General features: G+C 57.3%; 1 protein-coding gene across 1 annotated transcript in view; it reads right to left on the reverse strand.

The window, feature by feature from the left end:
- SUN1 (Sad1 and UNC84 domain containing 1) overlaps nucleotides 1-12699 on the reverse strand; it is a gene marked incomplete at its 5' end in the record, with an annotated part of 42859 nt that extends 30160 nt beyond the window's left edge. Inside the window, 1 exon segment of the mRNA XM_053926800.1 lies at nucleotides 12519-12699.
- Between the last annotated feature and the right edge of the window lie 3 nt (nucleotides 12700-12702).

The following is a 12702-nucleotide window of genomic DNA, read 5'->3' on the forward strand; positions in this document are numbered from 1 at the left end:
CTACAAGCTGACAAATGTATTTCAATCCACACCACTGTCTTTGAAATGGCCCCAAAGCTTCTTCACGCCAGCACCCATTACCCCTGCGCGCTCCTCGACCCCAGCCACCCCCCCCCCCCACAGCCACCTGGCTGCCATCCCTGTCTGTGGGGGTTCTTTCTTTTATTTTTTAAGTCCAAACATTCTTTAAAAAAATTAAGTACACAGTGTATATATAAACATTTTCCTGCGCCTACTAACTTCACGAATACCAACCAGTCCTGCATCATGAAAGCCCTTTCCTGGGTCCGCAGCCCCACCAGCACGCAGGCCCCTCACCTGACCTCACTCTGCAAACCCACTGACTGCCGGCTTCACCAGGGATCTGCTCCAGGGCCTCGCCAACCGCCCCCCCCCTCCTCCCGTGGTCTACTGTACCCCACCCTTCAGGGCTGGCCCAGCACCCTCCGAAGAACAGATCCTAGGAGGCCCCCCTACCCCCACCTAGTCTGGGTCTCCTCCCCTCACTACAGCCCAGATCACTGGGGATCCGTTGGGCCAGGTCTCCTCCCTCCAGGGAGTGAGCCAGAGCCACACCCGGCCCAGGGCACTCAGGGCTTCCGCCCACAGAGAGGTTCAGGAGTGGCTGTCTGAGCAACCACACTGGCTGCACCAGCCAGGGTGCTACTGCCCGCTATTGCTTATCCTCTGGGGTGCGTGAGAGGCTCTTTTTAATTTTTTTAAAATGCATTTTATTGATTGTGCAATTACAGTTGTCCCAATTTTCCCCCTTTGCCCCCTCCACCCAGCACCCCCTTCCCTCCAGCATATCCCCCCCTTACTTCATGTCCATGGGTTGTGCATGTAAATTCTTTGAATTCTCCACTTCCTGTACTATTCCTAACCTCCCGTCTGTGTTGTACCTACCACTGATGCTTCTTAGTCCCTGTATCTTTTCCCCCATTCTCGCCCCTCCCCCTCCCCACTGATAACCCTCCCTGTGACCTCCATTTATGTGATTCTGTTCCTGTTGTGTTTGCTTGTTTCTTAGATTCAGTTGTTGACAGTTGTGAATTTGTTGCCATTTTAATGTCCACAGTTTTGATCTTTTTCTTAGATACGTTCCTTTAACATTTCATATAATAAGGGCTTGGTGATGATAAACTCCTTTAACTTGACCTTATTTGGGAAGCTCTTTACTGCTCTTCCATTCTAAATGACAGCTTTGCTGGATAGAGCAATCTTGGATGGAGGTCCTTGCCTTCTGACTTGGAATACTTCTTTCCAGCCCCTTCTTGCCTGCAAGGTCTCTTTTGAGAAATCAGCTGAGAGTCTTAAGGAAACTCCTTTGTCTGGTTTTCTTTTGCTGCTTTTAAGATTCTCTGCCTTTAACCTTTGGCACTTTAGTTATGATGTGTCTTGGAGTGGGCCTCTTTGGGTCCAACTTGTTTGGGACTCTCTGTGCTTCCTGGACTTGTATGTCTATTTCCTTCACCAAATTAGGGAAGTTTCCTTTCATTATTTTTTCAAATAATTTTTCGGTTTCTTGCTCTTCCTCTCCTCCATCTTGCACCCCTATGATTCAGGTGTTGGTACATTTGGAGATGTCCCACAGGTTCGTTACCAGGGGTGTCATACTCATTTTCACCAGGAGCCACATCAGCCTCACTGTTGCCTTCAAAGAGCCAAATGTAACTTCAGGACTGTATAAATGTAACTACTCCTTAACAGTTAAGGGAGAGCTCAGCACTGCCGCCGGGTAGAAACAAGGTGCTGGATGGGATAAAACCAGGTGGAGGGCTGGATTCAGCCCGCAGGCCTTGTGGGGGCCACCTGTGCCCTGGACTGTTCGTGTTTAAATTTTTTTCTTCTTGCTCTGATTGAATGCTTTTTCCTTCCTCATGTCCCAAATCATTGGTTTGAATCTCGGCTTCGTCCCCTCCACTGTTGGTTCCCTGTAGATTTTTCTTTATTTCACTTAGTGTCACCTTCATTTCCACCTGGGTCTTTTCTTTGCTATTGCAGTACCCAATCAGTCTCTGGAGAACCCGGATACCCAGTGTTTTAAAGTCTGCATCTGACAGTTGTTTAGTTCTTTTTCTGGGGTTTTGTTGTTCTTTCGTTTGGGCCATTTTCTTTGTCCCCTCAATCTGACACCCTCGCTGTGTCTGCTCCTGTGTATTAGTTGGAGCTACTTTGACTCTCTCTTAGTAGCATGGCCTGTTGTAGAAAAGGCACCTGGAGCCCTGGCTGGTGGGGCTCAGTGGACTGAGCGCTGGACTGTGAACAAAAGGGTCATGGCTCCAGTGCCAGTGGAGCACAGGCCTGGGTTGCAGGCCAGGTCCCCAGCGGGGGGCACTCGAGGGGCAACCACACACTGATGATTCTCTACCTCTCCTCCTTCCCTTCCCCTTTCTCTCAAAATGAATAAACATTTATTTTTAAAAGGTCACTGTAAATTGTGTGGGGCGGAGTGCTGGGTAGCTGCCAGGACTGGGCCCGCGTCACCGCTTTGTGGCTCTGTGTGGGTGAGGGCTGGGCGAGGGGACGTGCTGCTGCCTGGCTCCTGGAGGTCTGCCCCGGAGGAAGCTGCTCCCGGCACTCGCCCCGTTTCCCGTCGCTGCCACTGGTGCCTTCCAGCTGTTGCCCTGGTGCTGAATCCCAGCGGGGGTGGGTCTGGGCAAGTCCTAAGGCCACGCGGGCCCTTTAAGAGGAGTCTCCTGAAAACCCAACAGTTTCTTCAGCACCCCCCAACCCCACTGGTCTTCACAGCCAGAAGTTACGGGGACTTACCTTCCTGAGGCTGGAACCCTGGGCTGTGTGGTCTGGCCTGGGACCCTTTGCTCCCGAGGGGTCCCTCCCGGTTTCCCACCACACATGGACGTGGGACCACTCGTTCCATTGCCTCTCCGCGCCACACGTGTCTCTGCCCCTCCTACCCGTCTGGACAAATGTGGCTTCTTTAAATCCTTGGTTGTCGGACTTCCATACAGGTCTGTTTTCTGACGGTTCTGGGTGGTACGTGTTCTGTGGTCTAGTTGTAACTTTTTCCATGGTTGTGTGAGGAGGTGAGGCGTGTTCACCTGTGCCTCCATCTTGACTGGAAGTTCTTAACAAACCTTTTTTAGAAACTTTTTCAGAAGAACTTTTCCAGGCAAGGAAGCTGCTCCCAGTGCTGGCTGGCTGACAAAATACCCACAAGTGGCCCATGTTCTAAACCCCCTTTTACTTATACATGGACAAAACCCCTGTAGGGGTGCAGTAAGCACTGAGTGCGGCGAGCTGAGGGCTGCCTGGACCGGGTCACAGAAGCCAGTGTTACCGACGAGTGGCACGTTCAGGGAGAGACCGCGGCAGGGACGCCCCGGAGCATCTGGCCCACAGGGACAGAGACAGCACTCTGCCCCCAGAGCCGGTGGGCCACGGGCAGCAGGGCCCTGACAGGGTGAGGCGGCCCGCCTGCAACTTGGACACTGGGCCTGGTGAGGAGGACGCGCTCAAGAATGGGTGCCTGCGGCCTTTATTTTTAGAAGTCACATTAGTATGTCATCACAGTTACATCCACCGGAGAGAGACACGCTGGTTAGTTTCTGGGGAATAACAAATAACGTTTTCAAGAGGCACCAGGGCTGCAGGACCCGCTATAGCCACACTTCCGACCTGTCCCCCGGTCGGGGGGACACGGTGCTGTGCCACACCAGCTCTGGCCAGGCTCAGCTTCTCGTCTGGAACAGAACTCTACCAAAGCGCCAAGCGCCACCACTGGCCATGTCAGGTCCAGGCAGGGACAGACTGAAAAACCCTACAGGTGACAACAAGAAGATGCAGCTGAGTGACAGGCACAGTGGTAGATTTTTGGTAGAATAGCTACAAACGTAATAAAATGCCCGAAGCAACACCAGGGAAGGAGCAGCGGTGGAGACATGCCCGAGTCCAACCCAGGCAGTGGGCCAGGGGAAAGGAAGCCAGGAGCAATCACGGTCACCAACCACCTGGTCACTACGCTGCCACCACAGCTCCAGGGGACATGGTCAGACGGCCTGGCTCCCGCCTGCTCCTGGCACCACTGCTCCTGCCGGCATGGAACTCTACCTCCCGTCCTCCCAGGAGGTGATTCCAGCCCAGAGCAGGCCTGAGGCTGGCCCCGCGCTGGCTGGGCCCCACGCGCTGCACCGCCCAGAGAAGGGCTAGAGGAGGCCCCCAGTGGAGCAGTTCCGGGAGGCAGATGCTGTGGCAGTGGCTCTGGCTCACTGTTTCTCAACACACAGGCCCTGCCCCTCCCTCAGCCCTGTTTGTTCTCCGTCCCACCCTGCCCCACCCACAGGTCAGGGCGGGTTCCCTTCCAGAACACTTTAAAGTTAGCTGTCAGTCCCTGCTCTAAGATGTGATTCTTAAATGAAAGTACAGTGTGAAATAAAGCACAAAAGGGGGCAAATGAAATAACGCATGGATGGCCGTGCCTCCCACACCACAGACACTCCCTCCGACACTAGCTTTCACTTGGTGGAATAAGGTGACGCAGCCTGTGCTTTCAATCGGAAAAAGGACAGGATTTCTTTTCTGAGTTAGCATTCCCCGCGGCGGAAGAGTCGCTGTCCCCTGGCCTAAACGAATGGCCGAGTCCGCCAGGCTGCTGGGCTGGCTTGACTTGGAGCCCGCAGCTCAGAGACCAGCTCCAGCCCTCGCTCAGAAGCACATCTGAGCGTGCAAACGAGGCCTTTGCACACGCTGTTTCCCATCTCCCTGTACACACCCCTGCTAGTCGAAGCCTGCCTGTCTGCATCAGGGCGATGGCCTGCCTGCGCCTGGTCCTCACCCGAGCAGGACCGCGGCAGGAGATGAAGGAGGGTTCACAAGTTCCAGCGGCACCAGAAAATCCTGGAGAGCATCCGCAGTGACACAGGGGCCCTGTCCAGGCGTCACTGTCCTCCCTTCTCTGACCCCTGCCCTGGCGTGACCTTGGCCTGGTCTGGTGAGTGCCCTGGGCTGCAGGAGGGACAGGCCAAGTGCCACCACTCCGCGCACACGTGCCCGCTCAGCACGCAGAAGCTGGTCACACAGCAGGCAGGGCTCCCCAGCTGCTCAGCCCAGCAGTGAAGCAACGGGGCTCCCATACGAGAGCACCTTTGTAGGACGGACACGCTCAATTCCGAGCCGCCAAACCGAACAGGGAAGAGCATGTACCCCAGGAGACGGTGGGCCGCGAGCCACCTTCACACGGAGGGGAAGGCACCAGCGGCACAGCCTCCCGAGGGCCCCCTGCCCTGTCCTCACTGGCGGAGGCCGCCCAGGGTGGCGGTGCAGCCAGAGGACAGGACCAAACTTTGCTCGCGGACCTCAGGGATTCGGTGTCTTTGCAACCACGCACGTCCAGCAGGGCTTTAAGACTGGGGCTAAGACTCTCCTCAGGCCACACGGGCGTCTCCTTTAACCCCCCGCCTCTCGTGCTTTCGGTCACACCGCCATCGCGTGGGGCCGACGGAAACACAAAGCTCCACTGGGGTCTCAGACGCCTCGGTCGACATGGAGCTGAGCTCTCCCACCACACACAACTCAAACCGCGCCGCTTGGGGAGTCCGTACTCGCCAGTAACAATCTAAACGCCACGCCCGACAGATGGCAGACACCACAGAGCTTCAAGTAAATGGCACAACCAAAGGATGACAGGACGGCCAGGTTCTGCAATGAAGTCGCACCCCGTCCTCTCAGGAAGGGCTCAGCTCCGGAGGAAGACCGGAGAGCGCGGGGCTCCTCCTTCCACCGCCACACCCCCCATCGTCCCACACGTCGGGCTGTCCATGAGCTGATTTGGTCACTGACGTCGTGGATGGAGATGAGATCGAGCCCAGCTGTCCAGGATGACCGACGTAGCTGTCTGACCGGGAACCCCAGGAACAGCCTCCTCACCCGGTTTAAACAGCACGCCACCCCTGAACCCGCCTCCAGAACCTGCACACAGAGAGAAGTGCTATCCAAGGGGACAGTGACAGACAGGACCTGTCCCAGCTCTGGGCGCAGCTCTAGGCACTGCCGTCTGCCGAAAGCCCTGGGGAGCGGCGTCTGAGCTGACAGCGCTGGCTGACGGGCGCCTCTGCAGACGGCAGTGCCTGGGGTCCTTCCAGAGGGAAGGGGGCCGTGGGGGGACCCGTGGCACAGATAGACACACACGCACACTGGTGCCAATCACCTAGCGCTCAGCTCCTCAAGGGCCGTGCGTCCACTCAGGCATGTCGTCCCTGCGTCCTCGTGAACGACACCAACTTCTAAAACAAATTCCAAGATGCCTCTTTAAAAAGCAGTACTAAAAAGAAGCAGTACTAAATTGTAACATAATTTCTCTGCTCAGAATCTTAATTCTGTTACAACCAAACAATGTAGAGATTGATAAGAACATTAGTTATCTCTGCCTATAGATTTAAAAAGTCGCCCTTGGACGACACATGACCACGTCCCCAGGACCCTGCTCCATGGCATCGCCTCTGCCACGTGACACAGGGGAACCGGCCCACAGCTCAGGCTCACTGCGAAGTGGCACAACGGTGCTCCTGAACCTGACACACTGAGGGCGAAGCCTGGAATGCGAACTGACTGTACAAAACAGTGAGTCGGAAATAAGCAGCTACAACCTAAAATTATCTGAAAGGGCTTTACAGGATACTATGTACACCTAAGGATGGTTTTAAAATACGCAGGGAAATACCGCGCTCAATTCAGTGGTGAGCTATGGAGAGCGGGACTTCTACTTTCCACCTGCTCCTTTCAGTACTGTTAGGGCTTCTTCAACAGTAAGTATTGGTTATATGACACTTAACTAAATAAATATTACTTTCAGGAAGAAAAAATAAGCCCTGGCTGGTGTGGCTCAGTGGACTTAGCATGGGCTGCAAGCCAAAAGGTTGCCAATTCGATTCCCAGTCAGGGCACAGGCCTGGGTTGCAGGCCAGGTCCCCAGTAGGGGCCACGTGAGAGGCAACCACATGCTGATGTTTCTCTCCCTCTCTTTCTCCCTCCCGTCCCCTCTTTAAAAATAAATAAATAAAATCTTTTTTTTTAAAAAAGAAAAAGTAGTTGGTGTTCAATGTGAGGCAGTGCAGGCAGCTAGGCCACTGGGTCCCTTAGGCTGTGGCCCTTGCTGTGCGAAGAGCTGGATGGGTGGCTGGCACTCCACCCCCAGGGGGAGGCACAGCACCTCCTCCTGCCCAGCAGCCCCGGGCATTCACACACCTCAGCCCGGCACAGGGTGGGGGCCGCTGTCACAAAAACAGCAGTAAGACATGTTTTCAAATACATAGAACAACAGCATAAAAAAAATGGAAGTCAGTCATTTTCAGCAGCAACTCTGCACAGAAAGACGGCTTCTTGCCAAGATGTGATGTTTCTTTCCTTTTCTTGGAAGCCATGGAACAGCAGGAAGGGGCGGGGCCAGCCGCATCTGTTTACATAACAGCAGCCAGGTCTCCCGGAGACAGGAGACCTCCGCCTCCAGCGATCCCAGTGTTCCCACCCTCCCAGCCAGGACCCCAGCTTACCAACAGCGGGGCTCCTCTGCTGCACAAAGGCCAGGGTCAGGGAGGTCACTTCCTGCCAGTGGCTATGAGGGGCCTTGCAGAGCAATGACCCAGTGCACGGGCCACACCAGGGGCTGCCCACGCGGTTGTCCCACTGGAAAGAGCTCGGGCACCATGCTGCTCCTAACACTGGCCTGTGAGGCCCTGGGGACTCCAGGGGCCACACCACAGGTGAGGCTGTACAGGCTGCGGACCAGGCACACAGGCCAGGGACAGCTACTGAGCTGGCTGCGCTCTGGCCTCTCCCTGACTCTCCCATCAGGCCTGTCAAGGCCTTCCCTGCCCCCAGGACACATAAATGGTCAGCTCCGGACTCCATCACCCCCACCGGTCGGACTTCCACCCTTGCGGCCCTGTCTGCAACCCTCGCACCTCTTCACCTGCGGGAGCGCATTTCCCCAGCAGTGCCTCAGCCTGTCCCAGCCCCCATTCCCCACCCCCCAGCAGTGTGCTCCCTCTGCGGTGTCACCCTCTTCACTGCTGCCCGCTGGCCGCACCTCCTCCCGCTGGTATCCGACTGACCGCTCCGAGGGCGGGCGCGAACCCCGCCTGTGGAACCAGCGAGCACTCTGGCTCACTGCTGTGCAGCAACTGGTGTCGCCCTCAGGCTGAAGAAGCTCCTGAGTGCCCCCCACCCCCACCCAGAGCCCCTGCCCCAGGGCTGCCGGGACCACATCTGGGCTCCCTCGTCCTGGTGCTTCTCCCCGTGCTGTGGGCACAGCACTTCTCTCTCCTCCTCTACTCAGACCGGCCCGTCCATTCCTCTGCCCAGCTTACTGGGGCAACAGCCGGAACCACAGTGGCAGCGCTGTGTCTGCACTGTGGAGGCAAACGCCACCTCCCCACCACCCCTGTACTGCCTGCTCCCCCAAAGACAAGGCACCCGGCTAAAAAGGTTTGCAACCTGAGGAGCAAGTAAAGAAATCGCTGAATAGATCTTTTTCCTGCCCAGACAGAGCTCACACCCTCCAGTCATGTCCAGTCACGGAGGCTGCACAGAGGAGACGGAAGGACCAGGGCCAGAGCAGGCGGCTCTATCCTCAGGCCGCAGCCCCTGGGAGCCCGGTGCCCCCACTGCGACTGACCTGCACCTGCTTGCACATGACACAGTCTGGGGCCTGCAGGGCGACCGCCACCTGGCTCTCACCTCCTGAACTACAGTGCGCAGTGGTGACCCCTCGCCGAGTGTCCCCACGAGACTAAATGGGAGACAGGGCGGCCGGCCAGCCAGCACGCCTCAGCACAAATGGACTTCAAACTGCAGGCCCGCGAGGAGCCACGCGAGGCATGCACGAAGCGGTGTGTGACAGCGCACGGCTGTATGAAGGCCGTGCTGCGAGCATCGGCCATCCGTGTTCTCCCTCTGCCCCCCTAGTTTTGGTTGGCCCAGCGGTCCCACGCACAGACCGCAGGGTCTAGGCTAGCCCAGCCTCCTTCGTCTGAAACCGAGTCTGGTAGGCAGTGAAAACGGCAACGAGCTCCGAATCTGGAAACAAGGCGGAGAAGAAACAAGAGGGTCCCCATCAACTAGGCAGCGCCGCCCAGGTGGCGGGGGCACAGCCGCCCCACGGGCACACGCGCAGCCCAGGCCCGTGCAGCACAAGCCTCAGCTGTGCGAGGCCGCCATCTCTGCCTACTTCCCGCCTGCCCGGGAAGTGGCCCCTCCTTCTGCCCTGTGACCGGCCACTGGGCCCGAAGCAGCAGTGGCTGAGGGACCTCGTTGAGCTCCGGGGCTCTGCCTCACCTGAGAGGGGGACAGCTTCATCCTGTGCCACTTCTCCTACCCAAGGGCTGCCTGGCATTTCCTGCAAGCAAATTCCAACCAGCCATCTGCAGAATCTGGAGACCACTGGACAGTCATAAACTGGGGGCAGGAGACGACGGCGAGGAGCCAACAGCCCATCAGACACCAGCGGCTTTGAGATGAGATCGCACACGAGCTCCCGGACAGAAACGGCGCCCGCAGCACAGGCGTTGTTAGCTGCCACTCTCTGCCAGACACCCCTCTCCTACGGGACGTTTTAAAAGACAGATACACACACACATGTGTATAGATACACCTATACGTACATATACACACACACTAACCCCAAAGAACAAAACCCAAGGGAGAGAAGACAGCGGTAGGAAACGTGGAAGCTACAAAACAAAGGGACCACTGAAAACCGACAGGTCGGGGAACCCGGAATCCCCACCGTGCAGTGAGGAGCGCTGAGAGACGGCCCCCCGGAGACCAGAGAGCGGCCCTGTGTCCATGTGCAGGCGAGGGGGCGGGACAGACCTGCAAGTAGGAGGGACGGAACAAGGGGAGTCTGTGTGAGATTCGGTTGGGCAGAGCCACACGGTCTTCTCGGGTGGGCAAGAACACTTTCTTCCATGTTAAAAACACTCAACAAACTACAATTAGAGGGAAACTTCCTCAGCTGACCAGAGCCATTACTAAAACCCACGGCGACTTGCTGGTGTGGCTCCGTGGATTGAGTGCTGGCCTGCAAACTAAAGGGTCACTGGTTCGATTCCCGGTCAGGGCACATGCCTGGGTTGTGGGTCAGGTCCCCAGTAGGGGGGGCACGAGAGGCAACCACACATGGATGTTTCTCTCTCTTGTTCCCTCCCTTCCCCTCTCTAAAAATTAATAAATAAAATGCTTTAAAGCCCATGGTGAGCCTCGGAACCCGTGGGGAAAGACCAGGAGCTTTCCTGGAAGGTCAGGAGCAAGCCCAGGACGCTATGTTCGCCACTGCCTCCCAGCACTGTGCTGGGGCTCCAGAAGGGGAAACAAAGGCCCCCAAACCGGAAAGGAATAAAGCTACCTCTTCACAGGTGCCACGATCTCATCTTCGGGAAATCCTAAAGAATTCAGAAAAAGCTGTAACAGCTAATGAACATTGTGCAAAGTTACACGATAAAAGGTCATCACACAACACACTCACAATGGACAATCTGAAAATAAAATTAAGAAAACAGTTCCTCTTATAACAGCATCAAAAAGACCAACGAACTTAGAATAAATTTAACCAAGGAGGTGCAAGACTGGGACACGGAAAACTGTGAAGCAGGGGCGTCGCACCCACCGCCCAGGAGGGCTATGAAGGTGGCCCCACACAAAACCATATGTTTACTAGTTTTACTCATAAGTTTTTGTTAGTGTTTGTGTATTTAACGTGTGGCCCAAGACCACTCTCTCCTTCCAGTGTGGCCTGGAGATGCCAGGAGGCTGGACACCCCTGCCGGGATAAGACCTTGTTAAAACGCATCAGAGAAAACACTGGCAAACACAGGACAACCCACAGGCTGGAAGACCTGCACGGCCAGCCTGCGCTACACAGAGTCAGCGCGGCCCGTCAACATCCCCGCCGCCTTCCTCGCCGTCCCGTGCGACTACGTGGGCCCCAAATAGCCAGAAACAATCTTGAGAAACAGTTGGAAGACTCAATTCCCGACTTCAGAACTCACTACAGAACAGTGTGTTGGCGTAAGGGTAGACAGGCAAGACTGACAGCACACTGGGATCCAGAAATAAACCCTACATCCTACCTGCAGGCCAAGCCCACTCAATGGGGCAAAAATCAGTCTCTTCAACGATGGAGCTGGGACAACTGGGCGCCCACGTGCAAAAGAATGAAGTGGACCCCTACCTCACACCGCACACACGAAATTAACCCAAAATGAATCAAAGGGCTAATCGTAAGAACTAAAACAATAAAAAACACTTCAGTGCATGAAAGGACACTGCCAAGAGAGTGAAGCGACAACCCAAAGCCCAGGGGCTCCTGGCCGGGAAAGGCCAAAACAACGTGACCTCCGCTAACAGTCAGAGACGCACGGGTAGGGGTGCATTCACACAGCGGGGTGTCACTCAGCCAGGAAGAGACGAGGGAGCCCAGTGTACAACCTGGCGGCATCTTGAAGACATGATGCTGAGAGAGACAGACCAGACACAAAAGGGCACGTGTGGTCTGAATCCATCACATTCACAGACGCGAAGCGCAGCAGTGGGAGTGGGGTCCAGTGGGGCGCTGACAGCCGAGAGCACTGCGCATGCGCTAACGGGGCAGGTCAAAGTGTGGGTCCCTTGTGAACTTACTGCACCGAGAGCAAAGGCAGCAGCAGCCCAGCCGCTGCAGAGGCCCGGACCGAGCCAGGGACGAGGCCGGTGCGGAGGCGGGGGCGGGGCAGGCGCAAGGTGAGGGTGGAGGCCGAGACCGGGGCTGGGGCAGGCTACCTCTGAACCCCGCACAGCCTCACACCCACGTCGACGACCAGGCAGGGCCGGAGCCACACGGGGTCGACGCCCAAGACCAGAGCGGCGCGCGCGGGTCGCGCGTCACTGGCGCAGGAACGGGACCGACGCACGGGGGGGGGGGGGGAAACGAGGCGCTCTCGCCGCTGGGCAACAAGAACGTGCTGCTGACATTTAGGGAAAAAACACCGACAAGGCGCTGGGAGGCTGCATAAAAGGTAACTAGGTTGTCAGAAGACAGACTGAGGAGACCTCCCGGGAGTGGACGGAAACCACGGCGCAGAGATAAGACAGCGGAAAGCCGGCCTGGGGCCGAGATCACAGCGTGAGCGAAGCGCACCGCAGAGAAAAGCCCAGGACACGGAATAAAGGGAAGGAAACTGCTCCAGCCAGTAACTCGGGGCGGCTCCGCAGGGCTGAGCACCGCCCGTGCCGAGACCCGGGGCTGTGAGTGCCCGACGCCGACGCAAACGCTGCCGGGACGTAGTCGGCCCCGTGGGCTCCCGGGGCCGAGGACCGACGGAGGGACGGACGGAGGCGGGGCGCCTCGGCTGAACTGCCGCGGGCCGCGAACACAGCGGGGGCGCCTGTCGTTGGCTGCCCAGGCGGAGTCCGCAACTCGGCGCGTCCCCGCCGCCCCGCACCGGCCGTGTGGGCGCCTGGCCCACCCCGTCCGCACGGCCGTATCCGAACCAAACCCCGGCCCCCACCCCTGCCTAGGACCTTACCTGCCTCGCGCCGCTGCCGCCGCCGCCACCGCCGCCACCGCCGCCAGAGGCCTAGTCCGCACCGCTCAGGCCCGGCCCCAGGAGCAGACCTCTCCAGCGCCAGCCAATCGCGCGCTGCGCCCAGAGCCGGGGGCGGGGAGCAATGCTTACGTTCGCCAATACTGACCACGCCACCTGAAGCCTC

Source organism: Desmodus rotundus, chromosome 6, assembly GCF_022682495.2.
Source record: "Desmodus rotundus isolate HL8 chromosome 6, HLdesRot8A.1, whole genome shotgun sequence".
Lineage (NCBI taxonomy): Eukaryota > Metazoa > Chordata > Mammalia > Chiroptera > Phyllostomidae > Desmodus > Desmodus rotundus.